This window comes from Ambystoma mexicanum, chromosome 4p (genome assembly GCF_040938575.1).
Source record: "Ambystoma mexicanum isolate Mex_15411 chromosome 4p, UKY_AmexF1_1, whole genome shotgun sequence".
NCBI classification, from domain to species: domain Eukaryota; kingdom Metazoa; phylum Chordata; class Amphibia; order Caudata; family Ambystomatidae; genus Ambystoma; species Ambystoma mexicanum.
In genome coordinates this window covers 1,248,404,432-1,248,429,032 of record NC_090927.1, presented here as the reverse complement: position 1 = coordinate 1,248,429,032, position 24,601 = coordinate 1,248,404,432, and the positions used below count along the sequence as shown (strand labels likewise).

The 24,601-nt window shown below is 44.9% G+C and overlaps 5 non-coding genes and 11 pseudogenes across 5 annotated transcripts; all 16 read right to left on the bottom strand.

The window, feature by feature from the left end:
• Positions 1–8,634: 8,634 nt before the first annotated feature.
• On the bottom strand, positions 8,635–8,753 carry LOC138455332 (5S ribosomal RNA). Its single transcript, XR_011261968.1, has one exon. It is a non-coding gene; the product is annotated as a 5S ribosomal RNA (ribosomal RNA).
• Positions 8,754–8,859: 106 nt separating this feature from the next.
• Positions 8,860–8,978, bottom strand: LOC138455608 (5S ribosomal RNA; annotated as a pseudogene).
• A 456-nt stretch (positions 8,979–9,434) lies between these two features.
• Positions 9,435–9,553, bottom strand: LOC138455756 (5S ribosomal RNA; annotated as a pseudogene).
• A 106-nt stretch (positions 9,554–9,659) lies between these two features.
• Positions 9,660–9,778, bottom strand: LOC138459665 (5S ribosomal RNA; annotated as a pseudogene).
• Positions 9,779–10,233: 455 nt separating this feature from the next.
• On the bottom strand, positions 10,234–10,352 carry LOC138456487 (5S ribosomal RNA; annotated as a pseudogene).
• Positions 10,353–18,132: 7,780 nt separating this feature from the next.
• LOC138455610 (5S ribosomal RNA) lies at positions 18,133–18,251 on the bottom strand (annotated as a pseudogene).
• Positions 18,252–18,357: 106 nt separating this feature from the next.
• LOC138457512 (5S ribosomal RNA) lies at positions 18,358–18,476 on the bottom strand (annotated as a pseudogene).
• Positions 18,477–18,783: 307 nt separating this feature from the next.
• Positions 18,784–18,902, bottom strand: LOC138463214 (5S ribosomal RNA). The gene has a single exon (XR_011265800.1). It is a non-coding gene; the product is annotated as a 5S ribosomal RNA (ribosomal RNA).
• An 892-nt stretch (positions 18,903–19,794) lies between these two features.
• Positions 19,795–19,913, bottom strand: LOC138455086 (5S ribosomal RNA). The gene has a single exon (XR_011261730.1). It is a non-coding gene; the product is annotated as a 5S ribosomal RNA (ribosomal RNA).
• A 106-nt stretch (positions 19,914–20,019) lies between these two features.
• LOC138455085 (5S ribosomal RNA) lies at positions 20,020–20,138 on the bottom strand. Its single transcript, XR_011261729.1, has one exon. It is a non-coding gene; the product is annotated as a 5S ribosomal RNA (ribosomal RNA).
• Positions 20,139–20,244: 106 nt separating this feature from the next.
• Positions 20,245–20,362, bottom strand: LOC138457460 (5S ribosomal RNA; annotated as a pseudogene).
• Positions 20,363–20,468: 106 nt separating this feature from the next.
• On the bottom strand, positions 20,469–20,587 carry LOC138456088 (5S ribosomal RNA; annotated as a pseudogene).
• A 466-nt stretch (positions 20,588–21,053) lies between these two features.
• On the bottom strand, positions 21,054–21,172 carry LOC138455390 (5S ribosomal RNA; annotated as a pseudogene).
• A 1,507-nt stretch (positions 21,173–22,679) lies between these two features.
• On the bottom strand, positions 22,680–22,798 carry LOC138457877 (5S ribosomal RNA; annotated as a pseudogene).
• A 106-nt stretch (positions 22,799–22,904) lies between these two features.
• Positions 22,905–23,023, bottom strand: LOC138455002 (5S ribosomal RNA). The gene has a single exon (XR_011261651.1). It is a non-coding gene; the product is annotated as a 5S ribosomal RNA (ribosomal RNA).
• A 321-nt stretch (positions 23,024–23,344) lies between these two features.
• Positions 23,345–23,463, bottom strand: LOC138457774 (5S ribosomal RNA; annotated as a pseudogene).
• Positions 23,464–24,601: the final 1,138 nt, after the last annotated feature.

Sequence of the window (24,601 nt, the reverse complement as noted above, 5' to 3'; positions counted from 1 at the left end):
GAAGAGGGACTGTATGGTACCCTCTCAAAAATGACCACAAGGGAAAAACTATTAACCCTTCCCAGTACCTCCATAGTAAGATGGGTTGTACTGGTTTAGTTCATAAAAATTGACTAGTAAAGTCAATTGGGACTTTACATGCCCTAGGAGACAGTAGTCAGTCCCAGGGTATGGAGTCTATGTTTGGGGTCGCTACGACACCCCTGTGTTACTGCACTGAGGGTGCTGTGTAACACATGTGTAAAAAGATGGTTCCTATGAGGGTGAGATAAACCCCATAGAGATTAAACACAAAAAATAGCCTAGAACACACATAGCAAATATGCCTAAGAGTGGGAGAAAAGAGTCTCACTCTTAGCAGGAAAAAGAAACAAACGCTTCAAATTCAGCAAAGCTGCTGGGGGACTCTATAGGTAAGGGACATTAGCCATAGAATGAGAATTCTCCCTAACACTCGCCCCCCCACAGACTAAGAGACAGGAGGATCTAACATAGAAACATCTGTCTGCACAATCAAGGGTTGGTGGTAGACAGGAGCTCTGAGAACTGGAGCTTGACAAAGGGTTTTCTCTTCAGGCTTTCAAAGGCCTGATTGCACTCTTCATTCCATTTGACCTTTTTGGGGAATTTTGGAGAGGAGATTACATTCAGAGGAGAAGCTCTAGATCCATAGTTCTCAATGAAATTCCTGTAGTACCCAGTGAGGCATAGGAAGGCTCTCACTTGGGTTTGAGTAGAAGGGGCTGTCCAATTTTGCACAGCTTCAATCTTGCTGAGCAAAGGCCTTATTTCACCTTCTCCTACCTCATGCCCAAGGTAGACCACTTTACTCTGACCAATTTGACATTTTCTTACCTTTATGGTCAGATGGCCTGCCTGTTCAAGAGCCTGCAAAACATATCTTAGGTGCTCACCATGTTCTTTCCAAGTAGGGCTAAACACTGCAATGTCATCCAAGTATGCCATGCAGAAGTCCTCCATTCCATTCGGAACTTGATTGACCATCCTCTGAAATGTAGCAGGTGCATTTTTCAATCCAAAAGGCATTACCTTGAATTGGTAGAGGCCATCTGGGGTAGAACATGCAGTTTTCTCCTTGGCATGGTCTGTCAGGGCTATTTGCCAATAGCATGACGTTAGGTTAAATGTGCTGAGGTTCTTGGCTGCACCAAGTTTGTCCACCAGCTCATCTGTCCTAGGTAAAGGATGGGCATTAGTCTTGGTGAATGCATTCAGAGCTCTATAGTCCACGCAGAATCTCAACTCCTTGGATCCTGCCTTTGGTACAAGCACAACTGGGCTAGACCATGGGCTAGTAGAGGGCTCTATAACCCCAAGATCAAGCATCTTGTTGACCTCATTCCTTATATGGGTTCTGACATTATCTGACATTCTGTACCCCCTGCTTTTGACAGGCAAACAGTCACCAGTGAGTATATCATGCTGGCTCCAAGGGGTTAAGCCTGGTGAAAGTGAGAACAGGGAGGCAAACTGATTCAACAGTAACTTGCACTCATCCTGCTGGTCAGATGTGAGCCTGCAAGAGAGATTAACTCCTTCCATGTGCTCATCTAAAGGTAAGCCTCTGAGGAGGTCAGGCAGAGGTTCACTCTCCTCCTCCTCCTGAGCTGAAGCTAGAAGCAAAGCTCCTATGTCAGGTCGAGAGACATATGCCTTCAAACTGTTGGTGTGAAAGACTCTGGGAGCCTCCTTAGGTTTGTCTAAATCCACCAGATAGTTCACCTCTCCAGGTTTACCCACAACCTTGAAGGGTCCTATCCTTTTGTCCTGCAAGGCCCTCTGCCTTGTAGGGACCATAACAAGAACAAGCTGGTCTTGAGTAAACTCAACAACGTTAGCCTTCTGGTCATGCCAATGTTTGACAAGAGCTTGACCAGCCTTCAAGTTATCAGTTGCCTCTGCCATCATGTGTGACATTCTCCTCCGGAGACCTATCACATAGTCAGTCACTCTGACTGGCTTGGGGGAAGGAACACCCTCCAACCCCTCCTTGATCAGGGCCAATGGAACTCTGACTGGATGGCCATAGAGAAGTTCAAAGGTACTAAATCTTACTCCCTCTCGAAGGACTTCTTTATATGCAAAAAGAAGGCATGGCAGTAGAAGGTCCCACTTTCTCTTAAGGGGTTCTTCTAAATCACCTATCATGCTGTTCATAGTTCTGTTAAACCTCTCTACCAGCCTATTGGTTTGGAGATGGTAGGCAGTTGAGAACTTGTAGGTAACTCCACAGGTTTTCCACATGGCTTCCATGTAGTCGGACATAAAATTTGATCTCATGTCAGATCTGACCTCCTTAGGAAAACCTACTCTGGTAAAAAATACCAAGTAGGGCCTTAGCCACAGCCAGAGCCGTAACAGTCCTCATAGGTATAGCTTCAGGAAATCTAGTGGCATGATCCACTACAACCAGGATGAACCTGTTGCCTGAAGATGTGGGAGGATCAAGAGGACCAACAATGTTAATCCCGACCCTCTCAAAAGGAACTCCCACCACTGGGAGAGGCACTAAGGGTGCCACATTCTTGGATCCACACTTGCCAGTGGTTTGGCAAGTATGACAGCGTCTGCAGAATTTGTCTACTCCTGGACCCATTTTAGGCCAATAGAAGTAAAGAGAGAGCCTTTCCTTGGTCTTCTTAAAACTTAAGTGACCAGCCAAAGGTATCTCGTGGGCTAACTGCAGAAACTGGAGTCGGTTCGCTAGAGGTACTACAAGTCTTTTGCAGTCTCCAGGGGTTGACTCAGTTGGTTCACTATAGAAGAGGCCATCTTCCCAGTGCAACCTATACTTCCCAGGCTCAGTCCCATTGAGCTGAGAAGTTGCCTGTTAGCGAAGTCCTTCCAAGGTAGGACATTCTCTTTGTCCCTTACTGAAATCTTCCCTGTTGGGTCCACCTTCTGCCAGTAAAGACTGCAGCTCAGGATGGTCAACAGGGTCTAGATCTCCTACCAAGGTAAGATCTTCTTCTAGATCTGATTCCTCAGTATCTAGTTTGACCATACAGGGTTGAACCTCACACTCAGCCTCAGCTGGTGTGGGAGTCACAGATGTGACTTTGGACATTCTTGGAGATGTCCTTCTGGGCACAGGAGTACTTGCTGGTTTCTTGCTGGAAGAGCTGGGTTTCCCCTTGGTCTTTCCTTGCCCTGCAATGGCAGTAAGGAAGTCCTGTGGACTTGGGGTGATAGCTTCCTCTATCATGTCCCCAGGAGAGCCTCTCAAGGTTCTCTCCCTTGCAGACCTTGTCAGCTCCTGCTTCCTTCTGCTGGCGGGCCTGGGGGTACTAGACACAACTCCAAGAGTTTTAAGGTCATTAACCAGCAGGACCCTCCCAGGTACGTTATTCTGCACACTTACAGGTATCCTGACAGTCATGTCATTACACTGGATGAGAGCTGGTAACTGGGGAACCATTTGCACAGGGCCTCCAGCTTACTTGGTTAAGTGTTTGGGTGTCTTAGCAACAACCTCCACTTTGGAAAAACATTCATCAACCACAGTTATGCTGGCTCCAGTCTCTTCGGAGGCGTGGGTTCAAATCCCACCGCTGCCACCAGTGTTAGGCAGAATCCCGTGCAGTGCCTTTAGGGACCACTACACACAATTAAGACTACAGGTGGCAATACAAGTTTTACCTTTGGTACAAGCCTGTACTTCTATGTTAAAGTGGTAGCAGTAGCGGAGCAGAAACGGAGTATAGGTGGGCACTACGGAAATGTATACTGTAGAAGGGTTCAACTACTGTAGATTTGAATATAAAATTGCTTTATCCTGGAGCTACCAGTTTGAAAAGGTCATTTGGCACCCGGACCTCACGATATAGAAACAAGGAAAAAATAAGGTAACTGTACCTTATTTAAAACTGGTGCTCACAGTTGACCCTTGTCAGGGTTCTACGAATAGTTCAATTTCCTAATAAGCTGTTTTTCAATTTTTCAAACAAATAGTCATAAAAAAATCACTCAAAGTTTCTCGAGAGAAATGTTTAATTCACATTTCAATACCCCTATCTCGTTTTTACTCTTTTTTAGTGAGGCATCCCATGAATACGTGGGTCTATTAGTGAGTTAGTACATATGCCTATGCATTTCGGTCTATAACCATCTTCAGGGCTGTACTTATATCTGATTTCATAACACTTGTGTGCTGCTGAAATTCTCATAGAATCGTGTGTATAGTTCTCATGACGTCCAACGCTGCTGTATGCCAGTTGGCAGCAGCCTGGACCTGGGCGCATTCGCGTGTGAAAGCAGTAGCGGAGCAGCCAGGCATATCTCAAGAGTATATGATCAGTAACAGAGATTACACAAAGGGACCACAATTACTGTGACTCAAGCAAACACTGACTCATGGTTTCAGGTAAAAGATATAAGTACATTTATTTTTAAACCATTTGTTATCAACACAACACTTCTATTAATTCAAAAACCACACGTAAAATATACTACAACAAACCAATTCACTTTGTACAGTACTATTCGAGGTAATTACCCTGTGTTTGAATAGACCGGTGTTACGAAACAGAACACGTTACCGTGAATACAATTGCAATCACTTTTTGACAGTTCGGTCTACTAGATAAATGCGTATCGCGGCTAGAAATGCTACCGAGGCAAAAACACACTTAGCACCTGAGATACCCAGAGCAAGTTGGGGGCAAAAATCAGAGGCAATATGTTGGTTAGGCAGACAGAATCGAAGAACACACATAGACAGGAATTCAAGAGTCAAAGGGGCCGGAGCCAAAGTGAAGTGACACTGGGTGCCTGTTGTCGAGGATCACACAGTCGGACAGTTCGAGATTCAACGTTGCCAAGAGTACTTTGATATTGTCAATGTTCGGAAGCAAAAGTTATGAGAGAACTGTAAGGACAAGCCTTAAAGTAGAGAAATAGGGATTTCACCCAAACTTCCTCAAACAGGACACAGTACCTTTCTCAAAGAACGAAGCTGGTGCCACGGCAGTTGTTCCTGTTGGTTTCCTGCAGACCCACGCTTTCCTGCAGCTTCAGCACGAAGAAGGACGATGAGGGGGTCCGCACCACACAGGGATGAGGCCGGCAGCAGCGACAATGAATAAAAGGTGCGCTCCTTAAAAACAGGAGAGGTTCTTCAGGTGGCTATCCGGACCACTACAGCAGTGTGCAGCGATTTCGACCACGAGGGTGACCTCTGGCTGAAGAAGATGAGCTGGTTATCCCCACCAGGCTCAAAGGAAGAAGACTCCGGACTGGATCTCCTCTTAGTCGTTGAAGGGTAGATAGCTCAGGACTGCAGCAGGGCTTCACCCGTACGGGGTAGTTGCCGCAGTCAACCTCTCCTCCACTTCTCGTCGGTTCCTTGTAGTTCCAGTGGCGACTCTCTGACTTCCAGCCCAAGAGACCTGCCTTTTATGCAAAAATCCCCCATTCACACAGCCTGGCTGTCAATCACCCAGCAGGGGGGTTGTCCAGCCCAGACAACCACCTTGCCCAATTATGACAAAGTGCGACTTGGGTTTCCTAGGATACCGTGTGCAGGAGGTGACTACACCCCTCCCTCACATTCAGCCCACCTAGACACCCAGGCGCCTTGAGGAGGGCTTCTAGGTAGAAGCCCGCCAAAAGACAGTGAACAAAGAAGACAAACCTGGTTTGCCACGCAAAGTAAAATACAAGAAGGAGTTTAACAAAAAGAAATGGCGAATAAACTGCACCGGAGCCAAACGAAAAAGGATTTGGTCAAGCGGGTTTAAGTTTGAGGCTAACACAATAGCCTACAATATTACCACGGTTATATAAGATAACCGCGGTAGTAATTTAGGGTAGATACCACCAGTGGTGGACTGGGACCCAAAAGAGGCCCTGGAAATCATGTTCAAAGTGGCCCCAAATTACACATTTTCAATAAGCCCAACTCTTTCCTATGCGAAAATGTCGAAATACCACACAAGAGAGGCCTACGGAGCAGCAATTTACCGGGAAATCTCCAGAGTTCCATACAGGCCAGTCCACCCCTGGATACCACTGCCACCAGCCATGTCTAAATGTTAAAAGAGCGAAACAATGCACTAGGAGGTACAGATAAAAAGAGTTAAGAGTTAACCCTTCCAGCACCCCATGTAAGATTGTGTGTACTGGATCTGTGGTTAAATTTGACTAAGTAAACTTAATGGTAACTTTACCCTTTTCTGGGGACAGTAGTCACCTCAGAAATGGAGTCGGTGGGAAGTCTTAATGACAACCCTGTGTCACTGCACTGAAGGTGCTGTGTGACACACACAAGAAGGGGGCTACTGAAGTGGTGTACTCCAGAGCTCACAATCTTAAAAACAGGTAAAAGGCACATAGCAAAATAGGTGTAAGAGTGGGGGAAAAGCTCACAGTCTTACCAAGTGGAAAGAAATAACTTCAGAGATCCAGCAAAGCTGCTGAGGGACTTACTAGGTAAGGGAAATTAGCCATAGAATAAGAATTCTCCCTAACAACTTCCTGAACATGGAGCACAAAAAATCCTACAGCACTTGGGATTCCCAGGCGTTCTCCATCTAGGTACTAAATAGGCCCGACACTGCTTAGCTTCCAAGATCAGTCGCATTCAGTGCGGTGTGGCCGTAGGTGCTTTGCCTCGTGAGTATTGTACTTTTAAGCATCTAGTCGGCTAGACCATGCAGTTTTGAAAGACAATTGAGAAACGGCTCACTGCTTGAACATGGAGCACAAAAAAGCCTATCCAAATTCCTCAAGCAGGACACAGTACCTTTCTCAAAGGATGAAGCTGGTGCCACGGCAGTTGTTCCTGGTAGTTTCCTGCAGACCCACAATTCCTGGAGCTTCGGCACGAAGAAGGACGATGAGGGAGTCTGCCCCACACAGGGATGAGGCCGGCAGCAGCGACGATGAATAAAAGGTGCTCTCTTTAAAAACAGGAGAGGCTCTTCAGGTGGCTATCCAGACACCTACAGCAGTGTGCAGCGATTTCGACCACAAAGGGATTCCTCTGACTGAAGAAGACGAGCTGGTTATCCCCACCAGGCTCAAGGGAAGAAGACTCTGGACTGGATCTTCTCTTAGTCGTTGAAGGGTAGATAGCTCAGGACTGCAGCAGGGCTTCACCGGTACGGGATAGTTGCAGCAGTCAACCTCTCCTCCACTTCTCTTCAGTTCCTTGTAGTTCCAGTGGCGACTCTCTGACTTCCAGCCCAAGAGACCTGCCTTTTATGCGAAAATCCCCCATTCACACAGCTTGGCTGTCAATTACACAGCAGAGGGGTTGTCCAGCCCGGACAACCACCTCAGCCAATCATGAAAAAGTGTGACTTGGGTTTCCTAGGATACCCTGTGGAGGGGGTGACTACAACCCTCCCTCACATTCAGCCCACCTAGACACCCAGGCGCCTAGAGGAGGGCTTCTTGGCAGAAGCCTGCCAAAAGACAGTGAACAAAGGAGGCAAACCTGGTTTGCCGCGCAAAGTAACACACCAGAAGGAGTTTAACAAAAAGAAATGGCGAATAAACCGCACCGGAGCCAAAAGAAAATGTATTTGGTCAAGCGGGTTTAAGTTCGAGGCTAATACAATAGCCTACAATACCACCACATTTATATAAGATAACCGCGGTAGAAAGGTTTAGGGTAGATACCACTGCCACCAGCCAATTCTAAATGTTAAAAGAGCGAAACAATGCTCTAGGAGGTACAGATAAAAAGGGCTAAGAGTTAACCCTTCCAGTACTCCATGTAAGATGGGGTGTACTGGATCTGTGGTTAATTTGACTAAGTAAAGTTAATGGCAACTTTACTCTTTTCTGGGGGACAGTAGTCATCCTCAGAAATGGAGTCGGTGGGAAGTCTGAACGACATCCCTGTGTCACTGCACTGAAGGTGCTGTGTAACACACAAAAGAAGGGGGCCACTGAAGTGGTGTACTCCAGAGTCCACAATCATAAAAAAAGGTAAACGACACATAGCAAAACATGGGTAAGAGTGGGGGAAAAGCTCACACTCTTACCTAGTGGAAAGAAATAACTCCAGAGATCCAGCAAAGCTGCTGAGGAAATCACTAGGTAAGGGAAATTAGCCATGAAATGAGAATTCTCCCTAACACTAGGCCCGACACTGCTTAGCTTCCAAGATCAGATGAGATCAGGCACATTCAGTGTGGTGTGGCTGTAAGCCCTAGAAAGGCTAAGAATATTACTCTTAAGCATTTGCATTTAGTAAGCTAAGCCATAAAGCCACTTGCAACATAATACCACGCTCATCAATTGATCAGGCGAGATATATAAGACTTGTGGGCCCATTCAGGACTCCTATGTCTGGTAGGATAACTTTACTCCATCCATCCTGTTTCTGTTGCAGGGAGGTGGAGAGAACAACCAACACAATAATGGCTTTCTTTCAAGCCTCTTGATGGACTCAATATTCTCTCTACTGCATTACATGTGAAGCTCATTTTATAACCCATGAACACACTACCTGTATGTTAATTCTATGTAAATAAGTAGCTCCAGGCCTCATGTTGTTGTCCAACATTTCCGCTATAAAAAGGGATTGAATTATTTTGGAAACATAAGCAAATTTGAAAAGTAATTGAGAAGTTGCACAATTACTTATCATGGAGCACAAAAAAAAGCCTACAGCAGCTGGTATTCCCAGGTGGTCTCCCATCCAGGTACTAACTATGCCCAACACTGCTTAGCTTCTGAGATCAGATGAGATCGGGCGCATTCAGTGTGGTGTGGCCGTAGGCTCTGGGCCTAGTGAGTTTTGTACTTTTAAGCATCTAGTCGGCTAGACCATGCAGTTTTGAAAGACAATTGAGAAATGGCTCACTTCCTGAACATGGAGCACAAAAAAGCTTACAGCACCTGGTATTCCCAGGTGGTCTTCCATCCAGGAACTAACTAGGCCCAACACTGATTAGCTTCCAAGATCAGATGAGATCAGGCGCATTCAGTGTGGTGTGGCTGTAAGCCCTAGAAAGGCTAAGAATATTACTCTTAAGCATTTGCATTTAGTAAGCTAAGCCATAAAGCCACTTGTAACATGATATCACGCTCATCAATTGATCAGGCGAGATATATAAGACTTGTGGGCCCATTCAGGACTCCTATGTCTGGTAGGATAACTTTACTCCATCCATCCTGTTTCTGTTGCAAGGAGGTGGAGAGAACAACCAACACAATAATGGCTTTCTTTCAAGCCTCTTGATGGACTCAATATTCTCTCTACTGCATTACATGTGAAGCTCATTTTATTACCCATGAACACACTACCTGTATGTTAATTCTATGTAAATAAGTAGCTCCAGGCCTCATGTTGTTGTCCAACATTTCCGCTATAAAAAGGGATTGAATTATTTTGGAAACATAAGCAAATTTGAAAAGTAATTGAGAAGTTGCACAATTACTTATCATGGAGCACAAAAAAAAGCCTACAGCAGCTGGTATTCCCAGGTGGTCTCCCATCCAGGTACTAACTATGCCCAACACTGCTTAGCTTCCGAGATCAGACAAGATCGGGCGCATTCAGTGTGGTGTGGCCGCAGGCTCTGAGCCTACTGTGTTTTGTACTTTTAAGCATTTAGTCGGCTAGACCATGCAGTTTTGAAAGACGTTTGAGAAATGGCTCACTTCCTGAACATAGAGCACAAAAAAACCTACAGCACCTGGTATTCCGAGGCAGTCTCCCATCCATGTACTAACTACGCCCAATACTACTTAGCTTCTAAGATCAGACAAGATCGGGTGCATTCAGTGTGGTGTGACCGTAGGTGCTAGAAATGCTAAGAATATTACTCTTAAGCATTTGCATTTAGTAAGCTAAGCCATAAAGCCACTTGCAACATGATACCATGCTCATCACTCGATCAGGTGAGATATATAAAACTTGTGGGCCCATTCAGGACACCTGTGTGTGGTAGGATAACTTTACTCCATCCATCCTATTTCTGTTGCAGGGAGGTGGAGAGAACATCCACCACAATAATGGCTTTCTTTCAAGCCTCTTGATGGACTCAATATTCTCTCTACTGCATTACATGTGAAGCTCATTTTATTACCCATGAACACACTACCTGTATGTTAATTCTATGTAAATAGGTAGCTCCAGGCCTCATGTTGTTGTCCAACATTTCCGCTATAAAAAGGGATTGAATTATTTTGGAAACATAAGCAAATTTGAAAAGTAATTGAGAAGTTGCACAATTACTTATCATCGAGCACAAAAAAAGCCTACAGCAGCTGGTATTCCCAGGTGGTCTCCCATCCAGGTACTAACTATGCCCAACACTGCTTAGCTTCCGAGATCAGACAAGATCAGGCGCATTCAGTGTGGTGTGACCATAGGTGCTAGAAATGCTAAGAATATTACTCTTAAGCATTTGCATTTAGTAAGCTAAGCCATAAAGCCACTTGCAACATGATACCATGCTCATCACTCGATCAGGCGAGATATTTAAGACTTGTGGGCCCATTCAGGACACCTGTGTCTGGTAGGATAACTTTACTCCGTCCTTCCAGGTTTCTGTTGCAGGGAGGTGGAGAGAACAACCAACACAATAATGGCTAGGTTAAGCCCGACGAGGAGACAAGGGCGACAGAACTCTGCTGTTTTCGCTGTCAGCTGGTTATCCTTCTTACCTCTTTTGAACTTCCGAATTGAATGCTGCCAGCCCTGCTCCAACTCGCGTAAGTCTGCAGCCCAGTCCAGCCTCTGCAGCCATTTGAAGAGAGCGCGGGCCTTATCCACAGCTGATACATAGCTGATACAACGCGAAGCCAGTCACGTTACACATGCCGGCTGCAGGCTACGCCCCCAGGAAGTGCCTTTAAAAACATCTCCCAGCCGCCCTTGCCGCATTAAGCCCGACGAGGAGACAAGGGCGACAGAACTCTGCTGTTTTTGCTGTTTACAGCTGGTTGCCTGGTAACTGACTAATCTGTGGATCCAAGAGGAGCTGCACTACTCTTCAGTCCTGCTTTCATTTCTGTTGGGTTACCTGCTCAAACCTGCATTTCCGTGCAGCGGGGAGTGAAGGAGCTGCGTCCCAGTCTGCTCCAGTATGCTCCTAGCCCGCTGCCCCGCCTGCCCTCCCTCTTCAACTGCGTGTAATGACTCTTTTAACCGAGGGCCCACAGACACGCAAGAAAGCCTCGCAACATTGACGCCTCAATCCATGGTCAACGATGAAAGCTTCCACTGGAGTCAAGGTAAGCAAAGCTGCTGGTCGCGCACTTCTTGCCACATTGCCTTCACATGCTCAGGCTCCGGCGGCGCCTTCAATGACATTTGCAACTTCATCACTGCCTGGCCGCCCAAGCTTAGACTCAGACCCCCCTAGTTTACCGCTTGCTGCACGCCCCACGGTCCGAGCCGTTTCCACTCAGGCTTCATTTTCAACTGCCTACAAAGAAAGACCTTTTTGCAAGCCTGTCTTGACGGCTAACGTCCTTGTTCATGGAGGAGCCGACACAGGCAGCGAGTCTGCCCTCCCCTTGGCCGCCCCCCTCGACGACTGCGAGACATGTTTACCAATTTACACAGGCACTCTTACGGCTACCCCCACGAACCACTCATGTATCTCTTTCAGTACTCCGGCAGCCCCAAAGTCCCCTGCACGCAACCTTCATGCAAATACTCTTGAATCGGCTCCAATTGCCTCCTCATTCTCTTGGTCAGTTCTGGCAACTGCTTCCTTGGTCAATCCAGAGACTTTGACTGCAAAATGACTCTTGCCCTTTTTAGTTAGCGACAAGGAACTTTTAAGGATCCCTCTTTCTGATGGATCAAATCTGTTGTTTGCCCCTAACTTATGTAGCCATCAGCCTACGACAACAGGTTTCTTCTTTCAAATGTTGTCTCAAACTGTCCACCTTTTGACAGTAATATTCTTCGTCAAATGAAATCTACACCTGGTCTTCCTTCACAAGCCGTACCTTTACCCTCGGGTACTTTTACTCATGTTCTTTCACAACAATTTCCAGTGATTACGGAAACGCTTTCTTTACTTTCAAATTCCCCTTTAAATAATAATGTAACATCAAGCGAGAAAAATCTCACGAGGGTCTCCGAGGCTGCCTCAAGTCCACTGGCTTCAATTTTTTTCCCTAGTTCACTAAATAAATCCATCATGAAGACGAAACAGGGTGCAAGCCTTTCTAGATTGGCTACAGATACCACTGAATTTGGCAATGACAGCGCCTTGGCATGTCAAGCGCCTGAGGCTCCCGGACCCTCTATGAGGGGCCCCACCGTTATGGCCACCGTTGAGCCTCTGCTCTTACTTGCTTCAACTCTTCCAAAGGCACCCCCACCTCTCCAAACTCACCTAGACTGGAGCGCTATTGCCTGGGCTAGTCGCTTGCAACGCATTGCAGCGTTAAAAGGCAAAAGCAATCCTCAAACTCCATATACGAGTGCTAGGTCCATGTTGAATGCAAGCACTCCTCAGGTTTCATCCACTCAACCTCCAGAAGACACTCATTCTTCAAATCTTACTAGAAGCCTCGCTCCTTCAAATCCACAATTCAACCTGGAGAGCTCATTATGCTCTTTGATGTCTCATGATTTCGTTTCACCTCCCCTCAGTATCTCTGTTGAAGCCCTCTCTCAGATCAACAATAATGTTCTTGCTGCCTCTGCTGTTGCACTTGCTCCATTTACCAAATTACTTGAATCTCTGATAGAGACAATAAGCGACCAAGGGGCTGCAATCTCAAGTCTGACTACAAAAATCGAGAAAATTGAGCACTTCTCTGGCTTCTTGCAAGCCCAGATGGAGAAGGAAGCCGGAAAATCTTTGAGGTGGCAAGAAAGGCTGAGCGATTTGGCTGCTCGCCACCATTGCCAAAATGATACTCTAATTGAAAGTCTGGCTGAATCAGTGAAATGGTTGCGTAAAAATACCAAATCTTCATCAATGGATCGACCAGACATGCGAGAAACCTCATTCAAAACCCTTCCCTCACATGGTCTGATACCCCCTGAACTGTTTGTTAAAGAGGTTGTCCTAATCCCGCCTTTGGCGGGCACTGCATCTGCTGACTCTGAAAGTACTCAAAGCAAATTGAATGTCGAGACTCCTTTGACGCAAGACATCAGTTCACAGTCGAACGATCCTCCTGCACAAAACAAAGCAGTCGCCCATGACCACTTGCCAGCCAACACTTTTAACATCTTTAAAGGTCCTGCCAAAACTATAACAACTAGCTTACAAATCAACTTGCAAAGAGCATCTGCCAAACCTGCAAAAGATCCAAAGAAAAAAACTGTTTCTCAGAAAAATGCTCAACAAAATGTGAAAAAATTCATAAGAAACATCACCACTCTAAAGAAAACAAGTTTATTTGATCGGAAATCAAATTCTACTTAGTAAGTTCCTACAGCTCCAATCTGTTCCGCACAAGTCTCAGGTATCACCTCACAGCCTTCCAGGAACACGGCTAAACGGCGACGAGTGGCCTCCAGTGACATTTCTATCTATAGTGCTACCTCAGATTCATCTAATGACCTATGGAACTTATCGACCTACTCGGTCGATACTGATGCCACAACTGACGGTTGCACTGTTGCAAATGAGGCTGATATGTTTGAGCAATCTGAGGAGAGAATTTCCTCTGTAAAAGCTGCCGTACGGAAGCCACAATCTGGAGCACATGGAAAACAACTTCAAATCATCACTAAGAGGGTCCAATTGCCATTGTTAAACTCAAGACTAAATCCTAAACAAACTATGAACCAGCGGAATTCTGGCTCGCATACAGCTTCTGGTCTAGGTGGGACCTCTAACCTAGAAAAAACATCTTGTCTGTGGAAACTTCGGCTTCAAAATATTCATTCAGACGGAAATGAGGTCAATTTAAACCGAGCAAATATACTAAAACTATTTGCTTGCATCCCTCAAGTACGATCCATCTCATCTGATGACATTAAAATTGTTGAATACATAACCGAACTGTCCACTGATCAAGTACTATTGCACATCTCTTCTGCTGCAGTAAAAAATCTGTTGCTGCAGGTGAATGAACACCTCTTGCTCTATGGCTTTGATCTCACCGTCGAACCAACTACCACGAGATCACCCAAAAAAGTTCAAAAAAATGACAAAAGGGATAGTTTCGCTGGGTCAATCAGCGACTCGCTCTGCGACAATCCTTAGCCCCCTCTCAAGCAAACTATCAAGACATGACACATCAGGCTCCTGAAGGTCGATCTACCAGTGTGAAAAGAGTACCCAAGGGACCTCGTAAGTAACAATGAGATAATACCCCTCAACAGGAGCTAATACTACTCTCATGGAATACCGAGGATTTACCCATCTCTTTAATACCTTCTCTGAACCCTTGGAGGAGGTCTTTGCCATTTGCTTGCAGGAAAAATGGCTTTGGGATTCTCCGACCTGCGATGGATTAACCACTCTTATCAATCTAGCCAGAAAAAACAGCAAGGGTCGTCCCTATGCTGGATTGATAACTCAGAACTGGTGGACACTTGTGGCCTCTGTCAACCCAAATCCGTTTGTTCAAAGTACTCTGGTTCGACTATCCTTGTCTAACAACATGTCTAACCTGTTAATAATTAACAGATATTGGAATCCTGTGATGATTTCGGCAACATTCTTCATTCAAACTGTGTCAACTTTAATTGACGACACTTACCTTGCCTACAACAACGTCTCTGTGATTGTATGCGGTGACCTCAATTGTAGCTGGTTCAAATACGATCCTATCACGAAGATAAATACTCGGCTTCCAGATAATGAAGTCGCTCTAAGAGGTCAACCCTGGTCGCACGCTCTCTCCTTACGCCATTGTCAAATGCTGAATGGATCCATCAACGGTGACCAACCCTCCAAACCAACCTGGCACGGCCTGGCAAGGAACAACACTCTTGATTACATCTGGGCCTCGTTGAATTTCTTTGACAAAGTAACATCTCTCAACGTGAAACCGATGATACATAGTGACCACAATCTGCTAAGGCTAGTATGGAAAGAAGACAGCTGCAGGGCGCCAGACAAACATCCCTTTCAACTGTCAGCGAATGCCACTGGCAATAGGCTCGTAACAAATGGTTGCTTAATTACATCTTTAAGCCACAGCCTAAAAGCGCTGTAAATTATTGAATATAAGCCTTTACTAGCGGACTTAACTATGACAATCTCAAATTCAAGAACTTTTGGATCCACTCCGAAACATTTATATTCTACAACAATAGTTTTAGCAAAAAAAAATCTAAGGAAAGATCTTCGGTCGATCAAGAAAGAGTCTTGTAATTCGTGCGACAAAATAAGGAAAGTCAAAGAACGGCGCCAGATTTATCGGGATTGGTTAAGACCTCATTCAATAATAATCGACCAAAGTCGAGCAGAAACTATGCTAAAGCATCTCGTGACTAAGAACACTCGTGAAATCTGGTCAATTTTGAATCATGGTTGTTCTAAATCCACAACCTCAATCTCTAATGAAATTACAGCACCAAATAGTGCGAGTACTCACGTTAATCTATGAAAAGCCAGCAATTGAGGAATCTACACCAACCAAATCTATAATCACTGCTTGGGAGATAACACCATCATCCACAGAGCTAGAACTTTCGATCTCCAAGCTAAAGAACTCGAGAGCTGCTGGCCCTGACCAAATCTCCAATCTTATGCTTAAAAAGCATAAAGCTCATTGGGAGAAATTCATAAACGGGTTATTCTTGCAGATTGCATACAGCATGCAATTACCCTCTTCATGGTCAAAAGCCATTGTGGTGCCAATATACAAGAAGGGCAGTAGAGTCGACCCGGCAAACTATCTCCCTATTGCCCTTCTTGATACAATTGACAAAATATTCGGCTCCTACCTGCGCCAAAGATTGGTGCAATGGGCCCTTTTGGTTGGCAAGCATGATTGTCGTCAAACTGGCTTCACGAGTCAAGTCGGAGTCGATGTAACATCTTACAATTTTGACCATCCTAAAATTGTCAGCGATGGAGGCAAAGAAAAAAATCATTTTTGCCTTTGTCGATCTGCGGCAAGCTTTTGATGCTATCAATCGCAGTAAACTATGGGCTAAATTACGATCCTGGAAATGCCCCGAGCAGCTGTTATATCTCATTATCGCCTTACATACTAACACCTCTATTCAAATAAGAGTACATTCTCAAGGCGATCTTACTCTACCAATAAGAACATACAAAGGGGTCAAGCAGGGCTGCCCCCTGGCTGCTGATCTCTTCAAACTATTTCTTGCAAATCTACACTGTTTTCCACCAAAGCTTAATGGAACTCAATTGAATTGCTTGGTTTACGCTGACGACATTGTGTTAATAGATCAAACACAAATTGGGCTACAACATCTCATAATCCGCCTGAATGAGTATCTAAGTACAAATGATCTGCACCTAAACATCGAAAGACCTAAGATCATGTGTATAGGACAAAGCACTTCAAGAAAGATAAATGTTTCAGATGGTTTATTGAAAAAAAAAGCCTAAACGTCGTCAAATCTATTCGCTGTCTGGGCGTAATGATAAATGACTCCGTCTGTGGAGCCGCCTGGATTAGCGATCTAATGGACAGAACTAAAAATCTAAGTCTACAAGAAGCCAAAATTAACAAGGACTACGGGAAATTCTCTATCTCTCCTGTAGTCATGTTCTACCTCCAGAAGGTAATTCCAACACTCACGTTTGGTGGTGAATCAGCGTGGAATGTAAACCACAATCTATGGCATAGACTAGCAGGGAAGTTTTGGAGGCGTGTTTTAGGCCTACCAAACTACATCTCAATTTCGGCTCTGAGATTTGAATTAGCCCTAAACTCAATCTACATGACAGTCATTTGGAAATCGTTATCTACACTACGCAAAATGCTACTTGGCGACAAAATTCCTGCATATAAAATCTATAAGAATGAAAACGATGATGCAGTTTCATCTCTTCTACTAACATGGAAGACCAAACTCAACGCAATTATGGTCGATGCAAACATATGTGAAGAAGAGCTCCTTATGCGTCCCCAACATGCCAAAAAGAAGCTAGCCGCGTGGGATTGGATTTTAACATACAATAACAGGCTAGCCCTTCAAATCCACCCTGCCCCCTTCTAGAAGTTTGGTAAAATTGCATCACCAACCAAAATACCTTACGAACTGTCCATCACGCCATCACAGGAAGCAGTTCTTGAGATTTCGTCTGAATGCCTTAAACACAAACAAAATGCTATGGTTACGCAAAAACAAAGAAATCGCAATCAACAGTTGTCGGTTCTGCAAATCATCGGAAGTTGAGTCCTTAAAACATCTTGTAACTGCGTGTCCAATGTTGACTGACCAACGTGAACTGCATCTGAATGAATTTAAACCTCAAATGTATGACGCTGATGATTGGTGGGATCATGTTGTAGCAGGTCAAAACATCAAGCTCTCCTGCAGCCTGATTAATTTTCTCGATCCAGTTTTGCAACATGCCTCAAAACCTGAGCTACACATTTTGTCCAAAGGAAACTGATGATTTGGATCTTTTTGTTGCTTTTCTCTCTCTCTTTTTCTTTTGAGCTTATCTAACTTGGACTGTTTGTTTGGAATTGGGAGGTGGATTGGATTTAATTTAATTTAATGTAACAAAAGTTTGATATTGTATATTGAACTGAAGTTTTACAATAAAATAAAAATAAATAAATAAATAATGGCTTTCTTTCAAGCCTCTTGATGGTCTCAATATTCTCTCTACTGCATTACATCTGATGGTCGATTTATTACCCATGAACACACTACCTGTATGTTAATTCTATGTAAATAGGTAGCTCCAGGCCTCATGTTGTTGTCCAACATTTCCGCTATAAAAAGGGATTCAATTATTTTGGAAACATAAGCAAATTTGAAAAGTAATTGAGAAGTTGCACAATTACTTATCATGGAGCACAAAAAAAGCCTACAGCACCTGGTATTCCCAAACAGAATCCCATCCAGTTATTAACTAGGCCCTCCGAGATCAGACGAGATCGGGCGCATTCAGTGTGGTGTGGCCTTAGGATCTGGGCCTAGTGAGTTTTGTACTTTTAAGAATCTAGTCAGCTAGACCATGCAGTTTTGAAAGACAATTGAGAAATGGCTCACTTCCTTAACATGGAGCACAAAAAAGCCTACAGCACCTGGTATTCCCATGCGGTCTCCCATCCAGGTACTAACTAGGCCTGACACTGCTTAGCTTCCAAGATCAAATGAGATCAGGCGCATTCAGTGTGGTGTGGTCGTAGGCTCCACGCCTAGTGAGTATTGTACTTTTAAGAATCTAGTCGGCTTGACCATGCAGTTTTGAAAGACAATTAAGAAATGGCTCACTTCCTGAACATGGAGCACAAAAAAGCCTACAGCACCTGGTATTCCCAGGCGGTCTCCCATCCAGGTACTAACTAGGCCTGACACTGCTTAGCTTCCGAGAGCAGACAAGGTTGGGCACATTCAGTGTGGTGTGGCCATAGGCTCTGGGCTTAGTGAGTTTTGTACTTTTAAGCATCTAGTCGGCTAGACCATGCAGTTTTGAAAGACAATTGAGAAATGGCTCACTTCCTGAACATGGAACACAGAAAAGCCTACAGCCACTGGTATTCCCAAACAGAATCCCATCCAGTTATTAACTAGGCCCTCCGAGATCAGACGCATTCAGTGTGGTGTGGCCTTAGGATCTGGGCCTAGTGAGTTTTGTACTTTTAAGAATCTAGTCAGCTAGACCATGCAGTTTTGAAAGACAATTGAGAAATGGCTCACTTCCTGAACATGGAGCACAAAAAAGCCTACAGCACCTGGTATTCCCATGCGGTCTCCCATCCAGGTACTAACTAGGCCTGACACTGCTTAGCTTCTGAGATCAGATGAGATCAGGCGCATTCAGTGTGGTGTGGCCGTAGGCCCCGCGCCTAGTGAGTTTTGTACTTTAAAGCATCTAGTCGGCTAGACCATGCAGTTTTGAAATACAATTGGGAAATGGCTCACTTCCTGAACATGGCGCACAAAAAAAGCCTACAGCACCTGGTATTCCCAGGCAGTCTCCCATCCAGGTACTAACTAGGCCCAACACTGCTTAGCTTCCAAGATCCGACACATTCAGTGTGGTGTGGCCTAGTCATTAGAAATGCTAAGAATATTACTCTTAAGCATTTGGATTTAGTAAGCTAAGCCATAAAGCCACCTGCAACATGATACAACGCTCATCACTCGATCAGGCTCTATCAGGCGAGATATATAAGACTTGGGGCCCATTCAGGACTCCTATGTCTGGTAGGATAACTTTACTCCATCCATCCTGTTTCTGTTGCAGGGAGGTGGAGAGAACAACCAACACAATAATGGCTTTCTTTCAAGCCTCTCGATGGACTCAATATTCTCTCTACTGCATTACATGTGAAGGATCGATTTATTACCCATGAACACACTACCTGTATGTTAATTCAATGTAAATAGGTAGCTCCAGGCCTCTTGTTGTTGTCCAACATTTCCGCTATAAAAAGGGATTCAATTATTTTGTAAACATAAGCACATTTGAAAAGTAATTGAGAAGTTGCACAGTTACTTATCATGGAGCACAAAAAAATGCCTACAGCTCCTGGTATTCCGAAACAGAATCCCATCCAGTTAATAACTAGGCCCTCTGAGATCAGACGAGATCGGGCGCATTCAGTGTGGTGTGGCGTTAGGATCTGGGCCTAGTGAGTTTTGTACTTTTAAGAATCTAGTCAGCTAGACCATGCAGTTTTGAAAGACAATTGAGAAATGGCTCACTTCCTGAACATGGAGCACAAAAAAGCCTACAGCACCTGGTATTCCCATGCGGTCTCCCATCCAGGTACTAACTAGGCCTGACACTGCTTAGCTTCCAAGATCAAATGAGATCAGGCGCATTCAGTGTGGTGTGGCTGTAGGCTCTGGACCTAGTGAGTTTTGTACTTTTAAGAATCTAGTCGGCTAGACCATGCAGTTTTGAAAGACAATTAAGAAATGGCTCACTTCCTGAACATGGAGCACAAAAAAGCCTACAGCACCTGGTATTCCCATGCGGTCTCCCATCCAGGTACTAACTAGGCCTGACACTGCTTAGCTTCCAAGATCAAATGAGATCAGGCGCATTCAGTGTGGTGTGGCTGTAGGCTCCGGACCTAGTGAGTTTTGTACTTTTAAGAATCTAGTCGGCTAGACCATGCAGTTTTGAAAGACAATTAAGAAATGGCTCACTTCCTGAACATGGAGCACAAAAAAGCCTACAGCACCTGGTATTCCCAGGCGGTCTCCCATCCAGGTACTAACAAGGCCTGACACTGCTTGGCTTCCGAGATCAGACGAGATTGGGGCATTCAGTGTGGTGTGGCCGCAGGCTCTAGGCCTAGTGAGTTTTGTACTTTTAAGCATCTAGTCTGCTAGACCATGCAGCTTTGAAAGACAATTGAGAAATGGCTCACTTCCTGAACATGAAACACAGAAAAGCCTACAGCACCTGGTATTCCCAGGCGGTCTCCCATCCAGGTACTAACTAGAGCCAACACTGCTGAACTTCTGAGATCAGGCAAGATCAGGTGCATTCAGTATGGTATGGCCATAGGCACTAGAAACGCTAAGAATATTACTCTTAAGCAATTTGCATTTAGTAAGCTAAGCCATAAAGCCACCTGCAACATGATACAATGCTCATCACTTGATCAGGCACGATCAGGTGAGATATATAAAACTTGTGGGCCCATTCAGGACTCCTATGTCTGGTAGGATAACTTTACTCCATCCATCCTGTTTCTGTTGCAGGGAGGTGGAGAGAACAGCCACCACAATAATGGCTTTCTTTCAAGCCTCTTGATGGACTCAATATTCTCTCTACTGCATTACATGTGAAGGTCGATGTATTACCCATGAACACACTACCTGTATGTTAATTCTATGTAAATAGGTAGCTCCAGGCCTCATGTTGTTGTCCAACATTTCCGCTATAAAAAGGGATTCAGTTATTTTGGAAACATAAGCAAATTTGAAAAGTAATTGAGAAGTTGCACAATTACTTATCATCGAGCACAAAAAATGCCGACAGCACCTGGTATTCCCAGGTGGTCTCCCATCCAGGTACTAACTAGGCCCAACACTGCTTAGCTTCCAAGATCAGACGAGATTGGGTGCATTCACTGTGCTGTGGCTGTAGGCTCTGGGCCTAGTGAGTTTTGTACTTTTAAGCATCTAGTCGGCTAGACCATGCAGTTTTGATAGACAATTGAGAAATGGCTCACTTCCTGTACATGGATCACAAAAATGCTTACAGTACCTGGTATTCCCAGGCGGTCTCCCATCCAGGTACTAACTAGGCATGACACTGCTTAGCTTCCGAGATCAGATGAGATCGTGTGGCTGTAGGTTCTGGCCCTATTGAGTTTTGTACTTTTAAGCATCTAGTCGGCTAGACCATGCAGTTTTGAAAGACAATTGAGAAATGGCTCACTTCCTGAACATGGAGCACAAAAAAGTCTACAGCACCTGGTATTCCCAGGCAGTCTCCCATCCAGGTAGTAACTAGGCCCAACACTTCTTAGCTTCTGAGATCAGACTGCATTCAGTGTGGTGTGGCCGAAGGCTCTGGGCCTAGCTAGTTTTGTACTTTTAAGCATCTAGTCGGCTAGACCATGCAGTTTTGAAAGACAATTAAGAAATGGCTCACTTCCTGAACATATAGCACAAAAAAGCCTACAGCACCTGGTATTCCCAGGCAGTCTCCCATCCAGGTATTAACTAGGCCCAACACTGCTTAGCTTCTGAGATCAGGCGCATTCAGTGGTATGGCCACGGGTACTACAAATGCTAAGACTATTACTCTTAAGCATTTGCATTTAGTAAGCTAAGCCATAAAGCCACTTGCAACATGATGCCACGCTCATCACTTGATCAGGCGAGATATATAAGACTTGTGGGCCCATTCAGGACTCCTATGTCTGGTAGGATAACTTTACTCCATCCATCCTGTTTCTGTTGCAGGGAGGTGGAGAGAACAACCAACACAATAATGTCTTTCTTTCCAGCCTCTTGAATGACTCAATATTCTCTCTACTGCATTACATGTGAAGGTCGATGTATTACCCATGAACACACTACCTGTATGTTAATTCTATGTAAATAGGTAGCTCCAGGCCTCATGTTGTTGTCCAACATTTCCGCTATAAAAAGGGATTCAATTATTTTGGAAACATAAGCAAATTTGAAAAATAATTGAGAGGTTGCACAATTACTTATCATGGAGCACAAAAAAAAGCCTATAGCACCTGGTATTCCCATGTGGTCTCCCATTCAGGTACTAACTAGGCCCAACACTGCTTAGCTTCTGCGATCAAACAAGATGGCGCATTCAGTTTGGTGTAGCGTAGGCTCTGGGCCTAGTGAGTTTTGTACTTTTAAACATCTAGTCGGCTAGACCATGCAGTTTTGAAAGACAATTGAGAATTGGCTCACTTCCTGAACATGGAGCACAAAAAAGCCTACAGCACCTGGTATTCCCAGGCAGTCTCCCATCCAGGTACTAACTAGGCCCGACACTGCATGCGCGGTGTGGCCGTAGGCTCTGGGCTTAGTGAGTTTTGTTCTTTTAAGCATCTAGTCGGCTAGACCATGCAGTTTTGAACAACAATTGAGAAATGGCTCAATTCCTGAACATAGAGCACAAAAAAGCCTACAGCACCTGGTTTTCCCAGGCGGTCTCCAATCCTGGTACTAACTTCGCCCAACACTGCTTAGCTTCCGAGATCAGACGAGATTGGGCGCATTCACTGTGCTGTGGCCGTAGGCTCTGGGCCTAGTGAGTTTTGTACTTTTAAGCATCTAGTCGGCTAGACCATGCAGTTTTGAAAAACTATTGAGAAATGGCTCACTTCCTGAACATGGAGCACAAAAAAGCCTACAGCACCTGGTATTCCCAGGCAGTCTCCCATCCAGGTACTAACTAGGCCCAACACTGCTTAGCTTCCAAGATCAGATGAGATCGAGTGCATTCAGTGTTGTGTGGCTGTAGGCTCTGTGCTTAGTGAGTTTTGTACTTTTAAGCATCTAGTCGGCAAGATCATGCAGTTTTGAAAGACAATTGAGAAATGGATCACTTCCTGAACATGGAGCACAAAAAAAGCCTACATGCCCTGATATTCCCAGGCAGGTACTAACTAAGGCCGACACTGCTTAGTTTCCGAGATCAGACGAGTACGGGCGCAATCAGTGTGGTGTGGCCATAGACTCTGAGCCTTGTGAGTTTTGTACCTTTAAGCATCTAGTCGGGTTAGGCCATGCAGTTTTGAAAGGCAATTGAGAAATGGCACACTTCCTGAACATGGAGCACAAAAAAGCCTACAGCACCTGGTATTCCGAGGCGGTCTCCCATCCTGGTACTAACTAGGCCTGACACTGCTTAGCATCTGAGATCAGACAAGATCAGGCGCATTCAGCGCGCTGTGGCCATAGGCTCTGGGTCTTGTGAGTTTTGTTCCTTTAAGCATCTAGTCGGCTAGACCATGCAGTTTTGAAATACAATTGAGAAATGCCACACTTCCTGAACATGGAGCACAAAAAAGCCTACAGCACCTGGTATTCCCAGGCGGTCTCCCATCCAGGTACTAACTAGTCCCGACAACCTAGACCATTTCAGTGGGTCAACCCACATAACACATAACTACCTTGCCTTTTCATATCATAGCGGAACATCCAATGCAGTCTAGACAAACCCACAAGACCACCTTATGCCTAGGGCACTACAGCTTTATTCTGACCCAGACTTTTACCCAAACTAACTTTTATTTCTTTATATTTTATTTCCCCCAAACTGTCTGGACACCCAGCACATTTCTGATCTGTTTTAATTCTGCGTTCCTAGCACACGGCTGAGCAGTCACCATTACTGTTTGCACACCTATTACGCATCTGTGCTGTTTTATAACTGCATATCTAGCACATTGTTTAGCACCATTTCTCCCAATTTTTTAAAAAAATGTTTATGAGTGCTAACTTTCCAATATGTACATCCTTTTCGTCGTGTAGCAGGAAGTAGAACATTTGTATTGAGCAAAGAGGCTTTCTGCATCCTTGCTAGCAATTTTTAAGTTGGTCACAACCAATCCTTGGGCCTGGAGTACATTTTTGCCTAAATCGATTTAATATGCATTGAACGTTTGTGGGGAGAATCTTCCTCCTTTATCTGGTGCATTATCACATGTGAAAAGGGATCGAACTACATTTTACAGATGTGCCTTTTCCTGGTATTTGAAGAAAAACATCATACATGGTCCTAGGTTGAACCACAAACAGAGGGCATTATAGTTAGAGCGGAAAGAATGGCGATCGAGCAGATAAGCCAAAGGGCCCCGGGAGCTCAAGGGCACAGTGAAGCGCCACCCCCCCACCCTCAAAGGGCCCAAGGAGGCTATGGTGGATGCACACCAGGATATGCCAGGTGACAAAGCAGTGTAGATGTCCTTTAGTCTGAACTCCAGGGGGGTGAGGAGGAGGCATCACCACTGAACACCCCCTACTGACAACCCACATTTGTGATGTCATCTTTGATGTCCTGGGTGTTAGTCTTAGCAATGCATGTAGGTGGCGCCAGTT